At 37.5% G+C, this 18,406-nt stretch overlaps 1 protein-coding gene across 6 annotated transcripts in view; it reads right to left on the reverse strand.

Moving 5' to 3' along the window:
- Nucleotides 1–16,068, reverse strand: part of tnr (tenascin R (restrictin, janusin)) — a 138,914-nt gene extending 122,846 nt beyond the window's left edge. For 4 of the 6 annotated variants that reach the window (XM_078935139.1, XM_004079342.5, XM_011486829.4 and 1 more), the window contains exon 1: nt 15,756–16,068. The gene's annotated coding sequence lies outside the window, so the exon portion shown is untranslated. The remainder of the gene's footprint in view (nt 1–15,755) is intronic. The other 2 variants (XM_078935138.1, XM_023965028.2) reach the window with 1 other exon arrangement.
- Nucleotides 16,069–18,406: the final 2,338 nt, after the last annotated feature.

An 18,406-nucleotide genomic window follows, 5' to 3' on the forward strand; every position in this document is an offset into this window, starting at 1 on the left:
TCTAAACAAAAACAGGTGGTAAAGGACAAAAACCTTCTTCTCATTTCTCTTTCATAGGTTCTCTTGGTTTTATAGTTGCTGTACTTATTATCTTAGTTAATTCAAACTGACCACAATAATGTTATCCTTTTCAAATTTAATTCATATGAAAGAGACTTTATGTTTGTGAAGAAAAAAAAATTGCTCGGGCCGAACAGTAATTTTATTTTGCTGTTTTTAGAGCCCTTACAGTTACAATTGTTTTGCTGTTTTTGTGGCTATTTGTTTATTTGTTTTTTGTTTAACCCTGTGATGCATAAGTGGGCTCAACCCATGAGGTCAAGTGACCCATGGGTTGTTTTTCTTTAATTTAAGAATATTATTTTTATTTTTATTTTTTTAAATAGAGACTATTATACTGGCTCCATACTTCTCTCCTCAGACTTTTTTTAATGTGATTTTGTTTTGTTTTTGTTATTTTGTTTTTGACTGGACAGAAAAAAAAGAAAGTGAGGGACAAGGGTAGAAGAATGGAAGGTAAAGAGGGGAAACCGAGGCAAAGTGCAGAGTAAAAAAATGTACTTTTGTTTATTTTTAAAAGTACTGTTTAAAAGAACACTGAAAAGTATTCCCCTTTACTTTAGTTTGTCTCATAGGTGTTTGTTTAGTAAAATCTCAAACAATAGATTTTTTTAAAGTAAATTCTCTGTGTTGTAGGTGTGTTTGCAATAAAAAGTTTGCTCAAAAGCAATTTTCTCAAAAGAGTGCAAGGTGTGTGTCAACTGTTTTTATTTGCTGCTATGAACAGTGAACTATAAATTATACAGATTCTTGCTGACCTGGTCAGAATATCATTGGCAAGTTTTGTTGTTTCAAAACACTTCAGTGCTCTGTTCTGCTTTTCTATTTATAAAAGGGTTTTCCACAATTCATCTTGATTTTATCACTTTCTTAACCATTTCTTTCTCTAAATATGCTTTGACTCTTTTAAGGCAAGTTTGGTCAAAAATCTGAAGCAGATCTTTTTTTCCTAAAACATCTCTAGATGACTGATTGTTCCTTGTAAGTCCTTAAAGCAGGTTTGTGAGAATACTGTAGAACTGCTGCGTGCTTTCACCAAAACAAAAATAGATCACCCTGGACTGGAATCAGAACACATTGTTGCCACAGAAGCATATTGTTTACACATAAGTTAAATTTCCAATAGTGTATAAAAAGGAATACTTCAACTCACATAACTGGTTAAAACAGCTGTGGCTTGTCTGTGCAAACTTGTATAAATGTATTTTGCCTAAAATGTTTTTCAGTTGATTGAGTTCAAAATCTGTTTTGACAAAACACATCTTAAAATATATAACTTAAATTTTAGGAAGATTTGCAACACTTTTTGGAGGGTCATAATTCATTATTTTAGCTGTAAAAATATTGGAGTACCTTATTGTTATCTTAACCTTTAAGTGCAAAAACAATCTAAAATGGGGGCACGACAGATGCAAACAAAGGGACCTTATTTGTCACACACCTAGGTGTGTGAAATTTGTTCTCTGCATTTGGCCCATCCTCATAGGGTGTGGTGAGCTACTTCTTTTTTAAATAAAAAAAATGGGACTAAAATCAATAGAGGACATCAGACCAATGGGATAGACAATATGCGGAGTTGACCCAGCAATAATGTTGGAATATATGGTAAAAAAGTATTTTGAAGCAAAAAAAAAAAGAAAAAGATGTTCGAAGTTAACTCTGTGCTCCATAACAAAATTTTCTGCATGTTATCCAGAAGATATTACACTTAGGAAGCAGATGTGCAGCTCAACCATTTTTTGAGCCTCAAAACCAGAGACTATAAGGTAAACAAGCTTACCCTAGAAGAAGACGTCTCCCTACTAGCAATGGATATTGAAGCTCTGGAGGGGAAAGGGACAAATATAAAGTATACAGCATAATGGATAACTTTGCACACAGAACAACAATGTCTTTATTTTAAACCTTATTTGATGACTTCTATAAACAATAAATCGAAGTTGAGATCAATTATTCTACAGGCATTCTGTTCTAAAAAGCAGTCAGTGGTCAGCCATTACGTTATTTTATAAATGACAATTTTTCGGAAAACAATGCAATCCTGTGACAAAGCTGATAACTTATTTTAATTGACTGAGCCAACTCAGCAATTACATGGGAGGACAGACAGAATGATCATTTTAGTTGGAGTCTGCCAGCTCTTTATTACCACTTCATTGAACACAGTGTACAACAGGTGTAAAATGGTTATACCAGAACTGGGGTCTGTTTAGATGAGAAATCCAATCACCTCTGTTGGAATGCACTTCTTAACCGCTGCCAAGTTCTGCTCCGCTGCCTTTAGCTTCCTGTTTAACATTGTTAGTTGGGGACAAATCTTTAATCAAGACCAAATTAAACAGGTGAGGCTACATTTCTATTCACTTGACTGCTCAATTTTTTATACTGTACATACAGGCCACATCTCTGTAGGTTTGTTACCTGAAATCCAGTTATTTATAGATGGCATCGCATGGCTTTTTGTCTTCATGAATAAGACAGGAGATAGTCCTTCAGCATCTAAGCCCGGATAGAGTGAATTAAAATTTGCTCTATAAATAAATTCTTCTTTGATAAAAAAAAGACAAAATAAATATATTGATGACCTTTAGTCTTTTTTTTACACCCGCATCCTCTGATTAATATGTATAATATATTGGTTCCAATATATAAATATGATATAGTCACAAGTTCATGAGGTCATGTTAAATCTACTTACCAAGAGTGCCTTAACCTGCCATGCTACTACACACAAAATGGAGATTTATTTTTTCAATTGTAAGCCTGAATTCCCAAAATAACCCTCTCTAGTTTGCAGGGGTGTGGACAGTTTGAGAACCAATTTGACAGTAATCCACGACTGGGGCAATGTGCTATATATATATATATATATTTTTTTTTCTAGCCATTGATTTTACCGTGACTCTTTAAAAAAGAACCTGACAGCGCTGACACATTCCCAAACTCTCACAACTCCGGTGGCATAATTACGATATGCAAAAAGTAAACCAGTTTCCTGTGTTTTGCTGTTCTCTGATGTGTCTGTGAGTAATGAGTGGTGCGTGCCCTGCCCGTCAGTACTGATGTGAAAAAAAAGAAAAGAAAAGCGGGTTTAAAGAGACAAGCTTTCACACAAACACTTCGACATCTCCAAATTTAAAACTACCAATGACTATACTGATTAACTATCCTTTTATCCTTACTGTAATTAATGTGTGTGCACTCCAAGATGGTGGCATAAGCTTTGAGATCCAATGATTGGTCAACTTTTCACCAGCTGACATCAGATCTTCCAGCTTTTAATAATTGTTTAGCTTTGAATTCTTACACATTGTGTTAAACTCAAACAGTATTTTCCTGGGAAACAAATTCTCATGCCCTTTGATCAATTTGTCAATTACACAGTGGGAGAGTGGAAGGAGGAAAATGCTGGCACTCTACAATACATAGAACATCGATATGTCCAACCACTACTGTCTGTTTAAGCGGAATTGACTTCTGCTCATTTCCCAAATTACGCATATCTGACTGGCCCAGCGCTGCAGGGGCTACAGGAAGCACTGGGACACAGAGAGTCTCCCCCTCGCACACACTCTCTCCATTTCTCCACAGGGAATCAATAATGTCTGCTTAATTATAGGGTGAATTTAATCAGCAGCACAGCAGTACATACTGCCTTGTGACCCTGTAGCTGTCAGGAAGTAATTTTGTTTCAAACAGTTAGTGTTCGGATACCCCTTCAATAATTAAGGGTACAACAATTTAATTGCCACAGAGGTAAAACTACATCTACATAGGTATATCTGCATTCAGCTGTTTACAAATGGGTACATCCTAAATATTAAGTAGTTGTCAGGATGACGGTGTCAAAAAAATTATTTTATTTATAGAACGCCACAACAGAAAGTACGCTATTACTATTTTTAATGCAAGTTTAAAGAACCACTGATAGAAATTGTGTTGTGGTGATTTGAACATCTTTTTATGGCATTTTTATCATCATGTAGGACAAATATGAAGAAAATTAAACTTCAAAATATATTTGATTTATTATTTACTCAAATCGTTGTGAACAGGAGCAGACAAACAAACGCTGTTGGAAAAAGCTTGTAGGTTTGACGTAGGACCTACAACGGCAAACTGCAAGCTACCTGCTCCACTCCATTCTGAAGCATCCACTTATAGACGACTAGGTCCGTGTGCGCTTTGTTTTCCTCTTCTGAGCTGGCATCGAACTCAAAACTGTACAGCTGGATAGCTCCAAAATTGCACGTCATTTTTGTTGTACCAGTTATGTTAGGTTGGGGGGGTGAGGGGATGTAAATAGTGAGAGAGAAAGTGTAAACAAAGCGATGATGGGAAATGAAGGCAGGCTTACTCTGCGCCAACAGTCTCACCTCAGAGGCGAATTTCTAAGGAACTCTTGTTGCTCCACAGAAACTATGTCCTAGAAAACGACACAGGGTTTTTGATTGGGGTTAGAAACAGCATAATCATAATTAAAAGACCACTGGGAATGCTTAAAAAACAGATCAAAAGATGATCGGTGTGGGACTTTAAGTACATATATTTATATTAAAAGTCTGAATATCTTTTAGTTTATAAGACAAAATACTCAAAATAGATGTAGAACTGCAAATGTAAGAAAAATCAACAGTATACAGAAAATCTGGAAAAACCTTTAAGGTTTTATGTTTTTTTTCCAACTAAATATCCTTCCATATAATTGGATATTTATAAATGAGGTCTATTTGTATATTATTTTTCTAGCTTTATCAAGGTCCAAAGCGTTTTACAGTCCCAGTCTCATTTATACCAACTTTCATGCACTGATAGTGGCAGAGATGCTATGCGAACACAAACTAAGCAGCTCCAGCCAAAGAGAAATATTGTGTGTATTGCTCAAGGACACTTTGACATATGGCTGAGCAGAGCTGGAACCAAACCTGTGATCCTCTGATCAGAGGGTGACTATTCTACCTCTGCACCACAGCCACCTCATACATTATTGAATTTGAGAATGTATCTTTGGCTCTGTAGCTCTTCCATCAAAATGCTGGCAAAATGATCCTGTTTCCACTTAGCTCATTTATTCTACTGGGCATTTGGATTCCCTGGTGTTAGAGGTACTCAAACTCTAATCAGCTGTGGGAGATTATAGGGAGTGGCACAGCAGGCACCACAGGTAGCCACAGTATTTTTCTGGTAAAAATTGTGCCTGCTGTGCTCAAGAAGTATAATTTTGCCTGTCTAAATTTTTAGACAGAATTTTTTGGCATAGTTTGGCATATTCATAATTGTTCCACTAATTCAATTCAGTTTAATTCAATTTTATTTCTATAGCCCAAATTCACAACAACAGTCGTCTCTATGGGCTTCGTATTGGTAATTGAAAAAGTAAAACATAAAATCAAAAGGATCATGAATACATATAATTCAATAGAAAAACACTAAATTGAACCAACAAACTGACTAAACTAAACTGGACATCCCTGCCCTTAGACCCTCCTTCGTGGTAAGGAAAAACTCCTAAAAAAAACGGATTCCAGAAAAAACAAAGAAAACTCAGGGGTGCCCACATGAAGGAGGGATCCTCCCCCCAGGACGGGCAGGAGATTTACCAGAACTCATAGAGAAAAACTAACTTATCTAACTCTACAACTACATGTTTAAAGTCCAGCATGACGAGCTTCATCCAGGTGTTGGGAGGACGGCCGGGGGCGCGAGTCAAGCAGGAGACAGGATCCACAGCCAGGTGAAAGAGCAGGAGCAGAGACGAGGAACACGGCCAGGTATTAACAACCACTAGAGGGCACTGTAGGTGTGTATCAGTATTTGCTACTGAGAGTAACACAGATAAAGAAGTGCCGTCCAAAACAAACATGGAGGAAAACTCTCTACATTCTTTCTCCTGATATTTTTCCTATTTGCATTGAGACAATATTACTCTTGCTTTTATTTTGATCCCAGATATGGACATTTGCTTATCGACCTTTGCTGGAGCACTTCCAAAAAAATAAACCTCATCATCGTCATAATCCATGTCTTCCATGCATTGTAAATGAGACATAAATTCAATGCTTCCATGTAGAGATAAGGCTATAAATTTTAACAATAAGTTCCTCCCACTCAAATCTAGAGTGCAATGTTTATGAACACTTTTTTGGACAAGCATTTAGCGTCAAATTTGACATGCATCAATCAAGGGTGTAAAAAATCTCAGCAGTGGCAAATTTGATGCAGGAATCACGTTCGGTGTAAGAGCAGCATTACGCTGGGCTTGGCAGAGTTGTTCAGAACAAAAGCATCACACTTTCTCCCAAAAGTGCAACTTATACTCCGGAATGACTTATGTTTGATTTTTCTTCCTCATTGTGCATTTTTTTGGATGCTGCGACTTACTTCAGAGCAATTTGTAGTTGAAAAAATACATTAAATAGAATAATTTTAAAAATGTATTTTGGAGCTGTATTTAGCACAAATGTTCTTTTTGAACCCACAGTGACTGGTAAATATGGGGAATGTGCTAAAACTTGTCTGTAAGTGTATGTATGTGTATCTGATGAAAGTATAATTTGAGGGACATCTCTGTTTTATTCTGTTGCTGTGTTAACAAGCCAGATACAGATAAAATGGGTTCCTAACAGTACAGCATTTGTATCAAATGGTGTCAAAAATACAAAAAGACTTGCTTGGCCTTTCTGGCTGCACTCACAATACCAATTTACTATTCTTCCCCAGGCACAAGAGTACCTCTCGAAATGGACAAACTAACCTCTATGGTAAATACTTTCTTTGCGTTTTATTATTAAATGCTAATGTTTTGGAATGCAATGAATGTTTTAATTTAAATAAGGTTACAGGGATCACAAAGCTGGACGAATGTACACTTGTAACTGCAGAACAATTAACAGCTGAAAGTTTTTATGCTGTAAATCTCTTTCTGTTCATCTGTATTTCTGTGTATCATGAGGATAGGTTGCCCCACCGCAAAACAGAAAGCATATTACAGAACAGCAATCATATAGTGACCTGGAATCAGAGGGTGTCACCTGTCACCCAAAACTACTCAAATTTTAAAAAGAATGATGGGAGTGAAGAAAGACGATTGCATTTAGTATAACTTTTTCAGAACCAAGAATATTAGATGGCCTGAAATTTGCTCAGTTTTTTAATCAGAATTGTGGCAGACAGTGGGAGTTTTAAATATAGTGGATAATACGTTGAGGAAATCCTAAATCAGTTCTGATGAATGCCTCTCAATTAAAATAAAATTGAATGTGAGGAGAAAAATGAATACACTGCTGGCAGTGAACAATAGAAACATCTGCCAGCTCTGCACAGCTAAACAATGAGCATGCTCTTTAGTTTGTCTTAACTGCTGCCACAAATTTTCCCAAGAGCCACAGATGTAATAGCTAAAAATGGTAAATTGTGTATAAAAGAAAAAAAAAATCCCAAACAAAAAACAGCACAACGCTTACATTCAGCAAGTGTCTGATTGTTTTTTTCAGTTAGAGCCTCTATTACATGCAAATCCAGTGAAAGTAAATTGGACATGTTTCATCTCTCTTCTATATGTACTGATTGAGATAAAGTAATGATAAAGTCATCCCGCATTACGGTGGAAGCAAGACATTTTGTTTTTTTGACTGAGGTGCTGAGACAAGTTTCTTTTCAGTCACAGTGGTTATCTTCCGAGACGAGTTACATCATACCTCCCCACTTCAACAAAACTGTGTGGTAGTAGCCAGAAATTGTATTTTATATCATTTGGTGTTACATACATACACACACACACACACACACACACCCACACACACACACACACACACACACACACATATACTGCTGAGGGATGAATCAGTCAAGTTGGAAACCAACATTTAAACCAAATATATGAATTATTTTTCAATGAAAAAGAACAAAGCTATACACATATTGTACATTTTCTGGCCAAAAAAAAATATATAAGGTCCATTAAATACTTTTTCTTTCTTAGTATATTTTAGATTCTACTAATAAGATGCTCGACATGGTATACAACACAATGTGAATTATTTTAACTTAGATATACAGAACAAGCAACCACCATAAATTTCTTTCTTGCATTAAAATAGTAAAATGTTGATTGACAGATGGCCGGGGATACCTAATTAACAGGCAAAAGGCAAAGTTCAAAGCAATTTAGTGCAGTGTGCTTTAATTGCATTTATGACTAATTGGTAAGGATCATAAATTGGTAAGATAAATTCATGTTTTCTGTTTATGTGCGTAACAAATGTGGAGTTGGCAAGCTGATAACCTAACTTTTACAGAACATTAAAAGTGTAATTATAAAAATATGTAGTGGATTTGCAATGTTTCAGAAAACCAGACTATTTTTGACAAAAACTGGTCTTTTTAGATGATTTTAGGAGTTGAGCTGGACTTGTCCCCAAAAAGTGTAAAAACAGCGCATGCTGCAAGGCTGTTTTTCAACATCCATGTTTTTCTCTTCTCCCTCCACGCTGACAAACTGGATGATGTGCTTAAAACATCAAAAAGACATCTTATACTTTCTTCACACCTTACCTCTTCCTCACGAGCTAAAAAAGAAAATGCCAGGTTTTCTTCCACGATAACTTTGTAAGATATTTTTATTCTGGCCTGACAGTTTAGGTGTGCTTGTTTTCAGGTTGCCAGACTGACAGGTTAATTAAGTAGAAAGCTGATGGATTGCAGAGAAAAAAATTAAAAATAAATAAATAAAAGGTACAGATATTTAATATAATTTTACAATATTCAAATTAACATATTAATCAAATCATGTAGTGCCCTAATATCTTATTGTTTTACTTATTTGCCAATGTATTTAAAATTGATATATTATTGTTATTTTTATATTAAGTATACAAGTTCTGTTGAAATTTTCCATATAAATGATATTTTAAAAAAATTATAGTGGTCTAAAGAATGAAAAAATTAAAACTTTGTTTGATAAAATAACTTCCCTTTTGCAGCATTTTAATGAATCCACAGAACCTGCATTTGTTGATAGTTCATATATTGAGGATGGATTTAGGGAACATTTATGTGAAAATGATTTAAATAATCTTCTAGATGTTCAGTGACAGCCTAAACACTACACACACACACACACACATATAAAAGAGAAGAAAAGAATAAAAAAAAAGCATCAGGATGTCTTCCCACTGTAGCACTGCAACATATGCACAGCTTTTTTCGCCCTCAGCTAAGGGTATCTCTTGAGCTCCTTTGTTTGTATATTTAAACATCCTTTAAAGAGTGTCTGCAGGAGGCTCACACCTGAACTTTAAGCTTTTTATTTCACAGTGTGGGAGAAAACGTCCCTTTCTGCAGGACATGCATGCAGTAATGCGCTCACAGATATGCCCTACCAATCACAAAGACACAGGTACCCATTAGGTCTGCACTAAGCAGAAAATGTCTTTAAATAATAAGTTTGAAGACGAGGTCAAAAAGAAATGGAGGACCTTTGAATTTTTTTTCCCCCTGTACTGAAAGCAAAGTGGAAGAAAAAGAGTAGCAGTAGAAAAAGAGTGAGATAATGTTTGGATGAAAGAGGTGGAACTGGTTTTGAAGAGAGGGGGTGGGAAGAAAGAATGTGAGGAAAGATGGAGTGAATGTGAGGGAAGGGAGAGAAAACACCAAATGTACTAGTGGAAAAACTCCAGTTTGGATTCAGGCACCTTAGCTAATGAGGATCATTAATGTGGCCTCCCTAGTTACTCTAGATACTGGGGAGGACAGGAAGATGCAGGGATAAAAATAAAACCTCTCAAGCATATTCCCATAGGATTTTTAAGGCAGACACTTGTGGGGGGAAAAAAGGAAATGTGGTGCATTCTGGCTGCAGTAGGCTCATCACAATGCACCACATCCCACAAATCCTGATATAAGCAGTTCAGGAACAGGGACACTTGGTTGAACTCTGAACTTCTGGGGATTTTGCTCACAGCAGAGTAGCAATGATAAAAATATCTCTGTGATATAACAAATTGAGAATAAAGATGAAGGTGAACATGTCTGCAGTTCTTGATAATATAATTCAGGAGCTTATCAGTTCAACTCTGCCATTCCATGTGGGAAATTTGCCTTTCAGGTGCAGAATGGAAAGAAGAGGAATAAGATCCCCTTTCCACTCCACTCAACTGGAAAGCACTCCATCTTACCCACATTATTTCAAGTGGGCAGTCCACATTTCTCCCAGAACTTTATGATCCTATCAGCTCTGCCATTTTCTCTCTCTTCACTTGCTGTTTAACACACAGTAAAACAAAAAAAAAGTAAAAAAATGCAGCAAGGCTTAAAACCCACTCCTTGCTGCTGTCCTGCTTCTATAAATCCCTTGTGATGAACTGTGCAATTCGTTTAAAGCACTTCCGACAACTTTAACAGCACATTTAATTGAGTGGTTAAAGCAGAAGGCATCAAATTAGGTTGAAAATATAAAAGACCCTGGTTAGACTTTCAGAATGTAGCAGAGAGCTGCTCACTTGGACAACTTGTTATCGATTCTTGTTTTACCCACACTCAGCACTGTCACTCTACACCATTCAGCAGCTGCATATGTGGAACCAACAGCCTCTTGCTGGATCAGGCATCCTCTGCCAGCAAATACTGCAAACTTGCTAATCCATCAGTGCATTTGCCTTTTTTTATTTTTTTTTATTTCATACTAGATGCCCACACACTGCCTAGCATCTAAAACAACACAATAAGAATGACAAGTGCCTTGATGAGATCAGCATAATCGGCGCAACCCTCCTGTTTTCTGGGAACAAGCTGTCTGGTTCTGATGAACACAAGATGTAAAGCAGGTTTAAATACTGTAGAATTTTCTTAAAAAGGCTTTATTTTTTAATGTCAGTTAGAGGTTGTTTGTATGCTGTGACCTTTACCATATTCTTTAAATATTTTTAAACCATATTCACTGAATTTGAGGATTTTAATGTGATGTTCATCTTTTTCATTAAGTGTGTGGTCTTAGAATATCCTTGTAGTAAGGGAGATATAATTACATCATTTATAAAGCGCAAATATGTTTTTTATTCAAATGAAAAAAAGGCCCTAAATGCTAAAACTTGATTAACTCAAACTGTACTTTGTCTTTGGGCAAATTAATAGCAAAATAAGAAACGAATCATCCAATTTGGTGTGACCAATCAACCTATGAAGCATGTTTTTGGACGGTGGGAGGAAGCCGGAGTCCCCGGAGAAAACCCACACATGCACAGGGACAACATGCAAACTCCACACAGAAAAGTCCCCCATTGATGTTGTGTTCTTCATGTCCCCCAGCCGGGACTTGAACCCTGTTGTTGTGAGGCAAGAGCGCTAACCACTGGATTTGACTTTAAGCTTAATCTTCTTGGTTTTGTTTTATTTTTCATAGTTCAGTTTGTGTTTAGGTTCTTTTATCATGTTTTTTTTTGGTTCTGTATTGTGATGTTAACCATCATCCTCTCTGTATTTAAATTGTAATTTGAGTTGTACCATTTTTGATCTATGCTTCCCTTTATCCTTCTCCAGTTACGTCTCTGTTTACGCCTAGCTTTTTTCATGTTTTAGTTTATTGTTGTTTTGTAGTGTTCCTTTATGTTTTTTTTTTTATTTATTTATTTTTTCTTATTAAGTAATCAGGTTTGCCTCTGATCTCCTGCATTTGGGAATTTTTTTTATTATTAAGTAATCAGGTTTGCTTCTTATCTCCTGCATTTGGGAAATTCACGAAACCATCTTTTCAAGACTTGGAACACATTTTCCTTGCAACTCTAAGTCACATCTTCAAGTGTCTTTGGATGAGACACCAAAGCCAAAGTTCCTTCTGGTGCGTTTGGTTAAGCGTCATCACCACTCCCCAAAGCACTTTGAATAATAACGGGTACAAAGTACACACCAATCAACATTTCCATTCAAGGGTTTGCAATTTGAAAACAGTAAAGATTTTTCTTATGAAATATAGAGAACAGCTTTTTTTGCTCAATGCCCAAAGTTTGAAAATAGGATGGAAGAAATGGAATCCCCGTTCCTTTTTCCCTCTGTGAACGGGCTGCATGTGACTCATCTTTATTCTAGTTGTGGCATTTGTTAGTGCATGCGGTACATTTCAGAGTTCTGGTCAGTTCACATTGGAAACTGATAGTGCAAAGCTAGGCAAGAAAGAACACAAGCAGAAAAATATAAACTTGAATATAAACTTAAAACTGTGCCACTGTAATATTTATTTCAACAGTAACTACAACCAAGCAAACAGCATATCTGAACAACTGATATGAATAAAATCCATTAAGATTCAATACAAAAATATTCACATTTATTTCAATAATATGCTAATGTATAAATTCATCTGGCATGAAAATGCGTTGGATGCATACATCTTGCACGTCGGCTTGCCGTTTGAGCTGGATTACTTGTGTGAGACACAGATAAAGACTAATCTCACGGTGTACGTGGTAAATAAAGGAGAAAACCCAAGAAGGAAAATACCGTTTATTAAAAGCAAGCAAAACAAAACTCTTAGAAAATAGTTTAAAAATTTAAGAGAAGAAAAGAAAACCCACAAATTATTAAAAAATAAACTACAGGATTCTTACAACTCCTAAAAAAGTATTTACATGTAAATGCTGTACTTGACATGTCTAGTTAAATAGTATGAATGTGAGCCTATCAAACAGGATTTTGACTTATGTTGGGCTATTATTTTGCAGACAAGGAAGAAAACTGCTGCAGTGGTAGACATAAGTAAGTTAACGGTTAAGGATTTATGTCCCTAATTGTTCTTTACTACTATGTTTAAATCAGTGTATTTGATGGATGATGCAGTTGATAATTAAAAATAGATGTGTCCATACTTAACCGTCCTCATAACAATAAGTAATGATGGTAGTTTAGCTAGCACAATTAGAACTTGCGTGGAGGAAAATATAATTCCTCAAAACCTGAGTATTATATAAATTATTCATTTCCACACAGACAATTGTAATTTTTTCAGCTGTTCATTGGTTCACGGATAAATGTGCATGAGTTGGGAACGGGGAAAAGAATATTGGTCAAAATAATCCTGTTACTGTGCAAACAACGTTTAACTAATGCCACCTACTCTTTCAGCAACATGTACAGATTTGCATTTGCAACACACTGTGTCAATTAAACACAACCTCCCAGCCAAACTGAGTCTCAACAAATAAAAATGGGTGGGCAATGTCAGGAGACATTTACATAGCTTTGCATCGGCTCGAGTTACTGAGATGCCACCGTTGTTGTGTGTTCATATTTGTTCATTATGTGTTCATGAATCTGGAGCAAAGTTCATGTTAAATGTTCCAAATTCAGAGACCCTCCTGAAAGAGACAATCATCTTTTGACACACTCAGAAAAGGAAAGTCTAATACAAGCATTACAACAGTGTTTTAATTAGACTTTTAATTACACATTTTGTGTGCAACAGTATTTTATAATTAGTATACGACAGATGTGTTACGCCAAGCAGTTTTCACAAATGCTTTTTCACGTTTAATGATAATTCATCCTCGTGTGTGTGTTCATGGGAGTTTGAATATGTGTGACAGGGAATGACAGTGTGAGTAATAAAGAGATAAAGAGCCAGTTAGAGATAGGAAAAAAGGGAGTACAGAGCCCCCAGTATGAGAAAGCAGCAGGAAAGTGAGAGTCAGATTTGGCGTTTCAGCTTAATGACACTGGTCCCACATGGGAGAGAAGGAAAGCCAAACTCTGTGTGAAAAATGATAAATGCAGAGACAAACAACCCCAAGCTTTTCCACAGAAATCAACCGCTCAGCTTCCATGTTTACATGAAATTACAAATTCTCCTTTTCTTTTCTTCTTCCCTACTGTCCATTTCTGTCATTATCCAGACCATCTTTCTCTGATAATGCAGTCCTGCTTACAATCACAAAAGCTTTCAATATTATGCTATTACCTCAGTGAATTGCATCTCCAACCTGTTCTCCTGTCGTGACCATGGACAATATGTCTGGCCGACATTGACAAATTAAACCAACTCAATATATGGCAATAACCTTCACAGGATAACATGGGGGAGGTTGTGATAGATAGGAATAGGGACTGAAAGAGTAATGGAGACACATACAGACGGATGACAAAATATGTGGGGTATGGCATGCATATCATTCAACATATACACAAAGAACAAAGAGACTCCAACTTTTTGAACATCAGTTTGCCAAGCATTTAAAGCGCAGTTATCCCAGGAAAGAGGCTTAAAGGCTACACAAAGATGTGAAGCAAAAGCTTCAGTGCTGCCGCGAAAAGATTTAATGAGAGGTCAGCTTCCATCAAGACATGCAGAATTTATTCAAAAAAAAGGAAAAAGTTTAAGCTGAAACAATTTATCACGAAAACGTTTCACTGCGAATATGTTTACTTTGATATTTCGCATTTCTCATTTGTAATTCATTTTGAATAAAATGTATGTGCTAAATTGTATTCATAAATGTATATTAAGTGGTTTTAGCAAACTTTTGAATTATAACATAAGTATTCTGTGCCCTGGTCTTGCAAGTTCAGATCAAATGGTGAAAAACACTGTTATTTTTGTCATCTTCTATTCTCACTTTTGCCAGAACAGGGTGACAGGTTTAACCCCATCACTGCAGCCCATCCCAGCTTCAGATCAAAGGTAGAGTGCACCCTGACAGTTTGCCAGCACTTTGCAAGGCCACACATACACACACTCCTATGGGACAACAAAGTCACTAATCAACCTATAAAGCATGTATTTGGAGAAGAAGCAGGAGTGCCCAAAGAAAGGAAGAAACTGTCTTCTTGCTCTGGGACAACAGTGCACACCACTGTGTGTCCCTTCGAAATTGTCACAGAGTATTGTTATCTGATGCCAATGTATTGTTCATTTAAACTGCTATAGTGTTTAATAAATAAAAAGACTGTAAAACTGAAATGTGTTATTATTTATCTTCAGTAAAATATATATGAATAGTTAACCTCCACAATTACCATGATGTTATTGTTACATTTAATTTAAATAAACTGAGAGGACAGAAAAAATAAAAAAAAAACTTGCCAACGAAAATGTGTCCTGAAAAACAGCCTGACCAGTTTACTTAAAGCCTTTTGACTGAAGTAAAGACAAAAAAATGGAATCCAATACTTTGTTTATTTAAGAAAAAAAATGTCATATTAAAGTATAATTCTTGTCATAAACTAAAGGTAGGACAGACTGCCATGCACAGGTATCAAGCACACTAGTTTATCTTCTCAAAAAGCGATATCCCATAATGACCTGTATTAAATCGCTCAAGTGGCAGCTATTCAGGCACATTTCACCTGTTTTGACAAACCGTTTCAGCAGCACAGCTGAGCCTCACATTCACGCGCACGCCGCCTCCGAGGCAAACAAAAGAGGGTCGTTAAGCAACTATTGTTGTGGTCCTCTCTGCTCAGCATGATAAGGGCTTGATTGATACTGAGCTTTCCCGGTTAACCACCTGGCTAGATAATTGTAATGCGCGGCACCTGGCAAATGACGCGCACATCAAAACTGGGGGGGGGGGGGGGGGGGGGGGGCGCTGGAACTCAAAGTCAAAACTGTCCATCAGCTGGGAAAACAAGACAAGAGGATCCCACCTTTCTGCGTGTGGATCAAGCCGAGCTCACCTGCCAAACACCACACTCTTCTCAAGTTCACTCACCTGCTCTGGGTGACCAGCTGACGGCTTTGAAATCTGTCTAGGGCAGTTTCTTCCCCTGGCTGCTGCTGCTGTGGTCACTCTCTTTGCGGCGTTGCGCGGACGTCCTATGCGCCACTCAGCCTCCCTGTGTGGCTCCACGCGAGTGCGTAGATTTCTCTGGCAAGTGGTACGTTTCCCTGCTGCTTCCACGAGACTCAGATGTGCGCTCTCTCTCTCTCTCTCTCTCTCTCTCTCTCTCTCTCTCTCTCTCTCTCCTTCCCTCTCCGTGTTGAGCAAATCTCAGCCTCACACAGCTGCAGAAAGAAGTGTGAGGATGGGCAGCGTGGGGCTCCACTCCACCTTCTCTTCCACTGCCTTCCTCTTTATCTCTCCTTCTATCTCACGCAAGATGAGAAGCTTTCTCTCTGCTGTCAGCAGCTAATATGATCACTGTAGCTATACTCCCATTCATTCCTTTACCTTAAAAGAACTGAACATTCACTTTTTGTGTTGCTTTCCTCATTGATTCCTTTCTTTTCCTTCCCTTACAGTATTGATCTGTGTGTCTTTGCTTGTGCCGCCTCTAGTGGCTGACTTGTCTCCCTGCTGTTCAGAGCAGAGGCTCCAGCCATTTTAGTCATTGTGTTCATAAAATAATTTTGAATAGTTGTGATGAAGTGATGAGAATCAAGTGTTTTAAAGTATACACTTATAAAAAAAACTGTTTTTGGCATTTCTAGCATGTTCTAGAAGCATAATTATAAAGAAAATGAAGATTAATGTTACATCTGAGTATTGTTTTTAATCCAAATTAAAATGAACCAGGAGCAGACGAAAAAATATGAAGTTGGAAAAACCCTGTGGGTGTTATAATTGACTGTATAGGAGAACTGGACAGACGTTCTCCTCCTCCCTTGCATTCCAAATACCAACACAGTAGCCCGACCCCAAAGATGTCTATTGAGAAATAAACAGCTATTAATCAGTCATATTTAATATGTCAGACAAACTTTTCTTGCTCTGATAATTTTTTTTAACAACCTGCCAATCATGCTTTTTTCATGATATTTTTCTCTTTAAGTTATTTGAGGTATGAACTGACCAATTACATCCTTCAATTAAAGCGCAGCTGGCCCCCACCTCAATGTTTGACAGATTTTATAAAGCCCACATTTAGTGGAAGGGGTGTGGACTTCAAACAAGCTAACTCCTGATTGGTGACAGTAATTGACATAGAAACGTTGACTCAAACGTACTCGGACCAATCACTGTCGTCTGGCTCCAAAATGGAGACGTCCGTATTGCGGAAAAATGGCATCTGAATTGGCTTCATTTCACTGGAGCCGGACGTAAGGCATTTTTTTATCAGTGACATCCCACTCGCTCAGTCCAGTTCTCTTATACAGTCAATTGGTGAGACGTAGGATCTACAGCAGCAACAACAAGCTCACTGCTCCACTCCATTCTGATAGATACTTTTGGACAAATCTTTTATTTTGGCATCTGGCTCAAAATACAGTAGAATGGCTGTATTGCTCCAATTTCGGTCACTATTTTTGTTGCACCTGTAATGTTAGGTTGGGAGTGCGAGGGGCACTAACAGTTCCTTCCACAACTCTAAACCAAATTTTTTAATGAACTTGTGCTGCTCTGCAGAGACAGTCTGTTAGAGATTGACAAAAGTTTTTTGATTTTTGCTAAAATTGGCACAACACACGCTATGGAAGCCTGAATCGTCCTCCAGTTGCTTCTACAAAGTGCATTTAATTCTGATAATGCACACTTCAAAGGCCATTAACCCGCTTATAACATGGTCACTTTCAAAAGAAATACATCTTCAGTTTTTAGTACGTTATTGTTCTTATTTTTTTTTCTCTCACAAAAAGCAGACTTTTTGTTACGTGGTGCGGCATATTGACATGCTACATAAAAACGCAACGCTTAACCGGCAGAGCCAGCACCGACCTCGAGTGTAGCAGCAAAGAAAAGCCATATATATATATATACACATATGATGCACCACACAAACCGAAGGAGCTACAAAAACGTAAGATGCACCCGGGACACGCGCCCCTTAATGCACGCGCCTGTCAAACTCAGGACGCGCACCCCTCGAGACACGCGCCCATCAATACTAGTCTCACAAGACTAATCACACAAAACAAACTAAACAAAATTACCGTGTTGCACCGAACTAGACTCAACACAAGTTTGGTTAACAGTTTTCTTTTTCGTATCTACAAAACCACGGCCATGTGCTTAAAGCACAAACTTCACAAGTTTTGGCCAAACCAAATAAGCCACATTACACATTAAAAATGCTGTAACAAAATCAGCGATTTAAGAGCAATGTTTTTACTCACTTTTTATGAGCAGTGGACGCCCTCTGTGGCAACCCCAGCCTGGAACAATACAATTGGATATGCCCTTGCACAGGTTACAGCTGCAGGAACTTACGCACCTACCTCCGACCAATTGTGTTAGTGGCATTGGGAACACCTGCAGCAGCCTCCACTCCTACACCGTCGCCTAACCCACCTCCAACTGATGTTTCCAGCTAAGGTCTCCCTGAGGGTTGGAGCAGTCCCTGCTCAGGCAACTGCTCTTCTCAAAATGCCCTTGGTCTTGAAAACCCTACAGGTCACTGACTTCAAATGCCATGTTATGGCCCA

This window comes from Oryzias latipes, chromosome 17, assembly GCF_053564925.1.
Source record: "Oryzias latipes strain Hd-rR chromosome 17, Olatipes_Hd-rR_3.1".
Classification (NCBI taxonomy): domain Eukaryota; kingdom Metazoa; phylum Chordata; class Actinopteri; order Beloniformes; family Adrianichthyidae; genus Oryzias; species Oryzias latipes.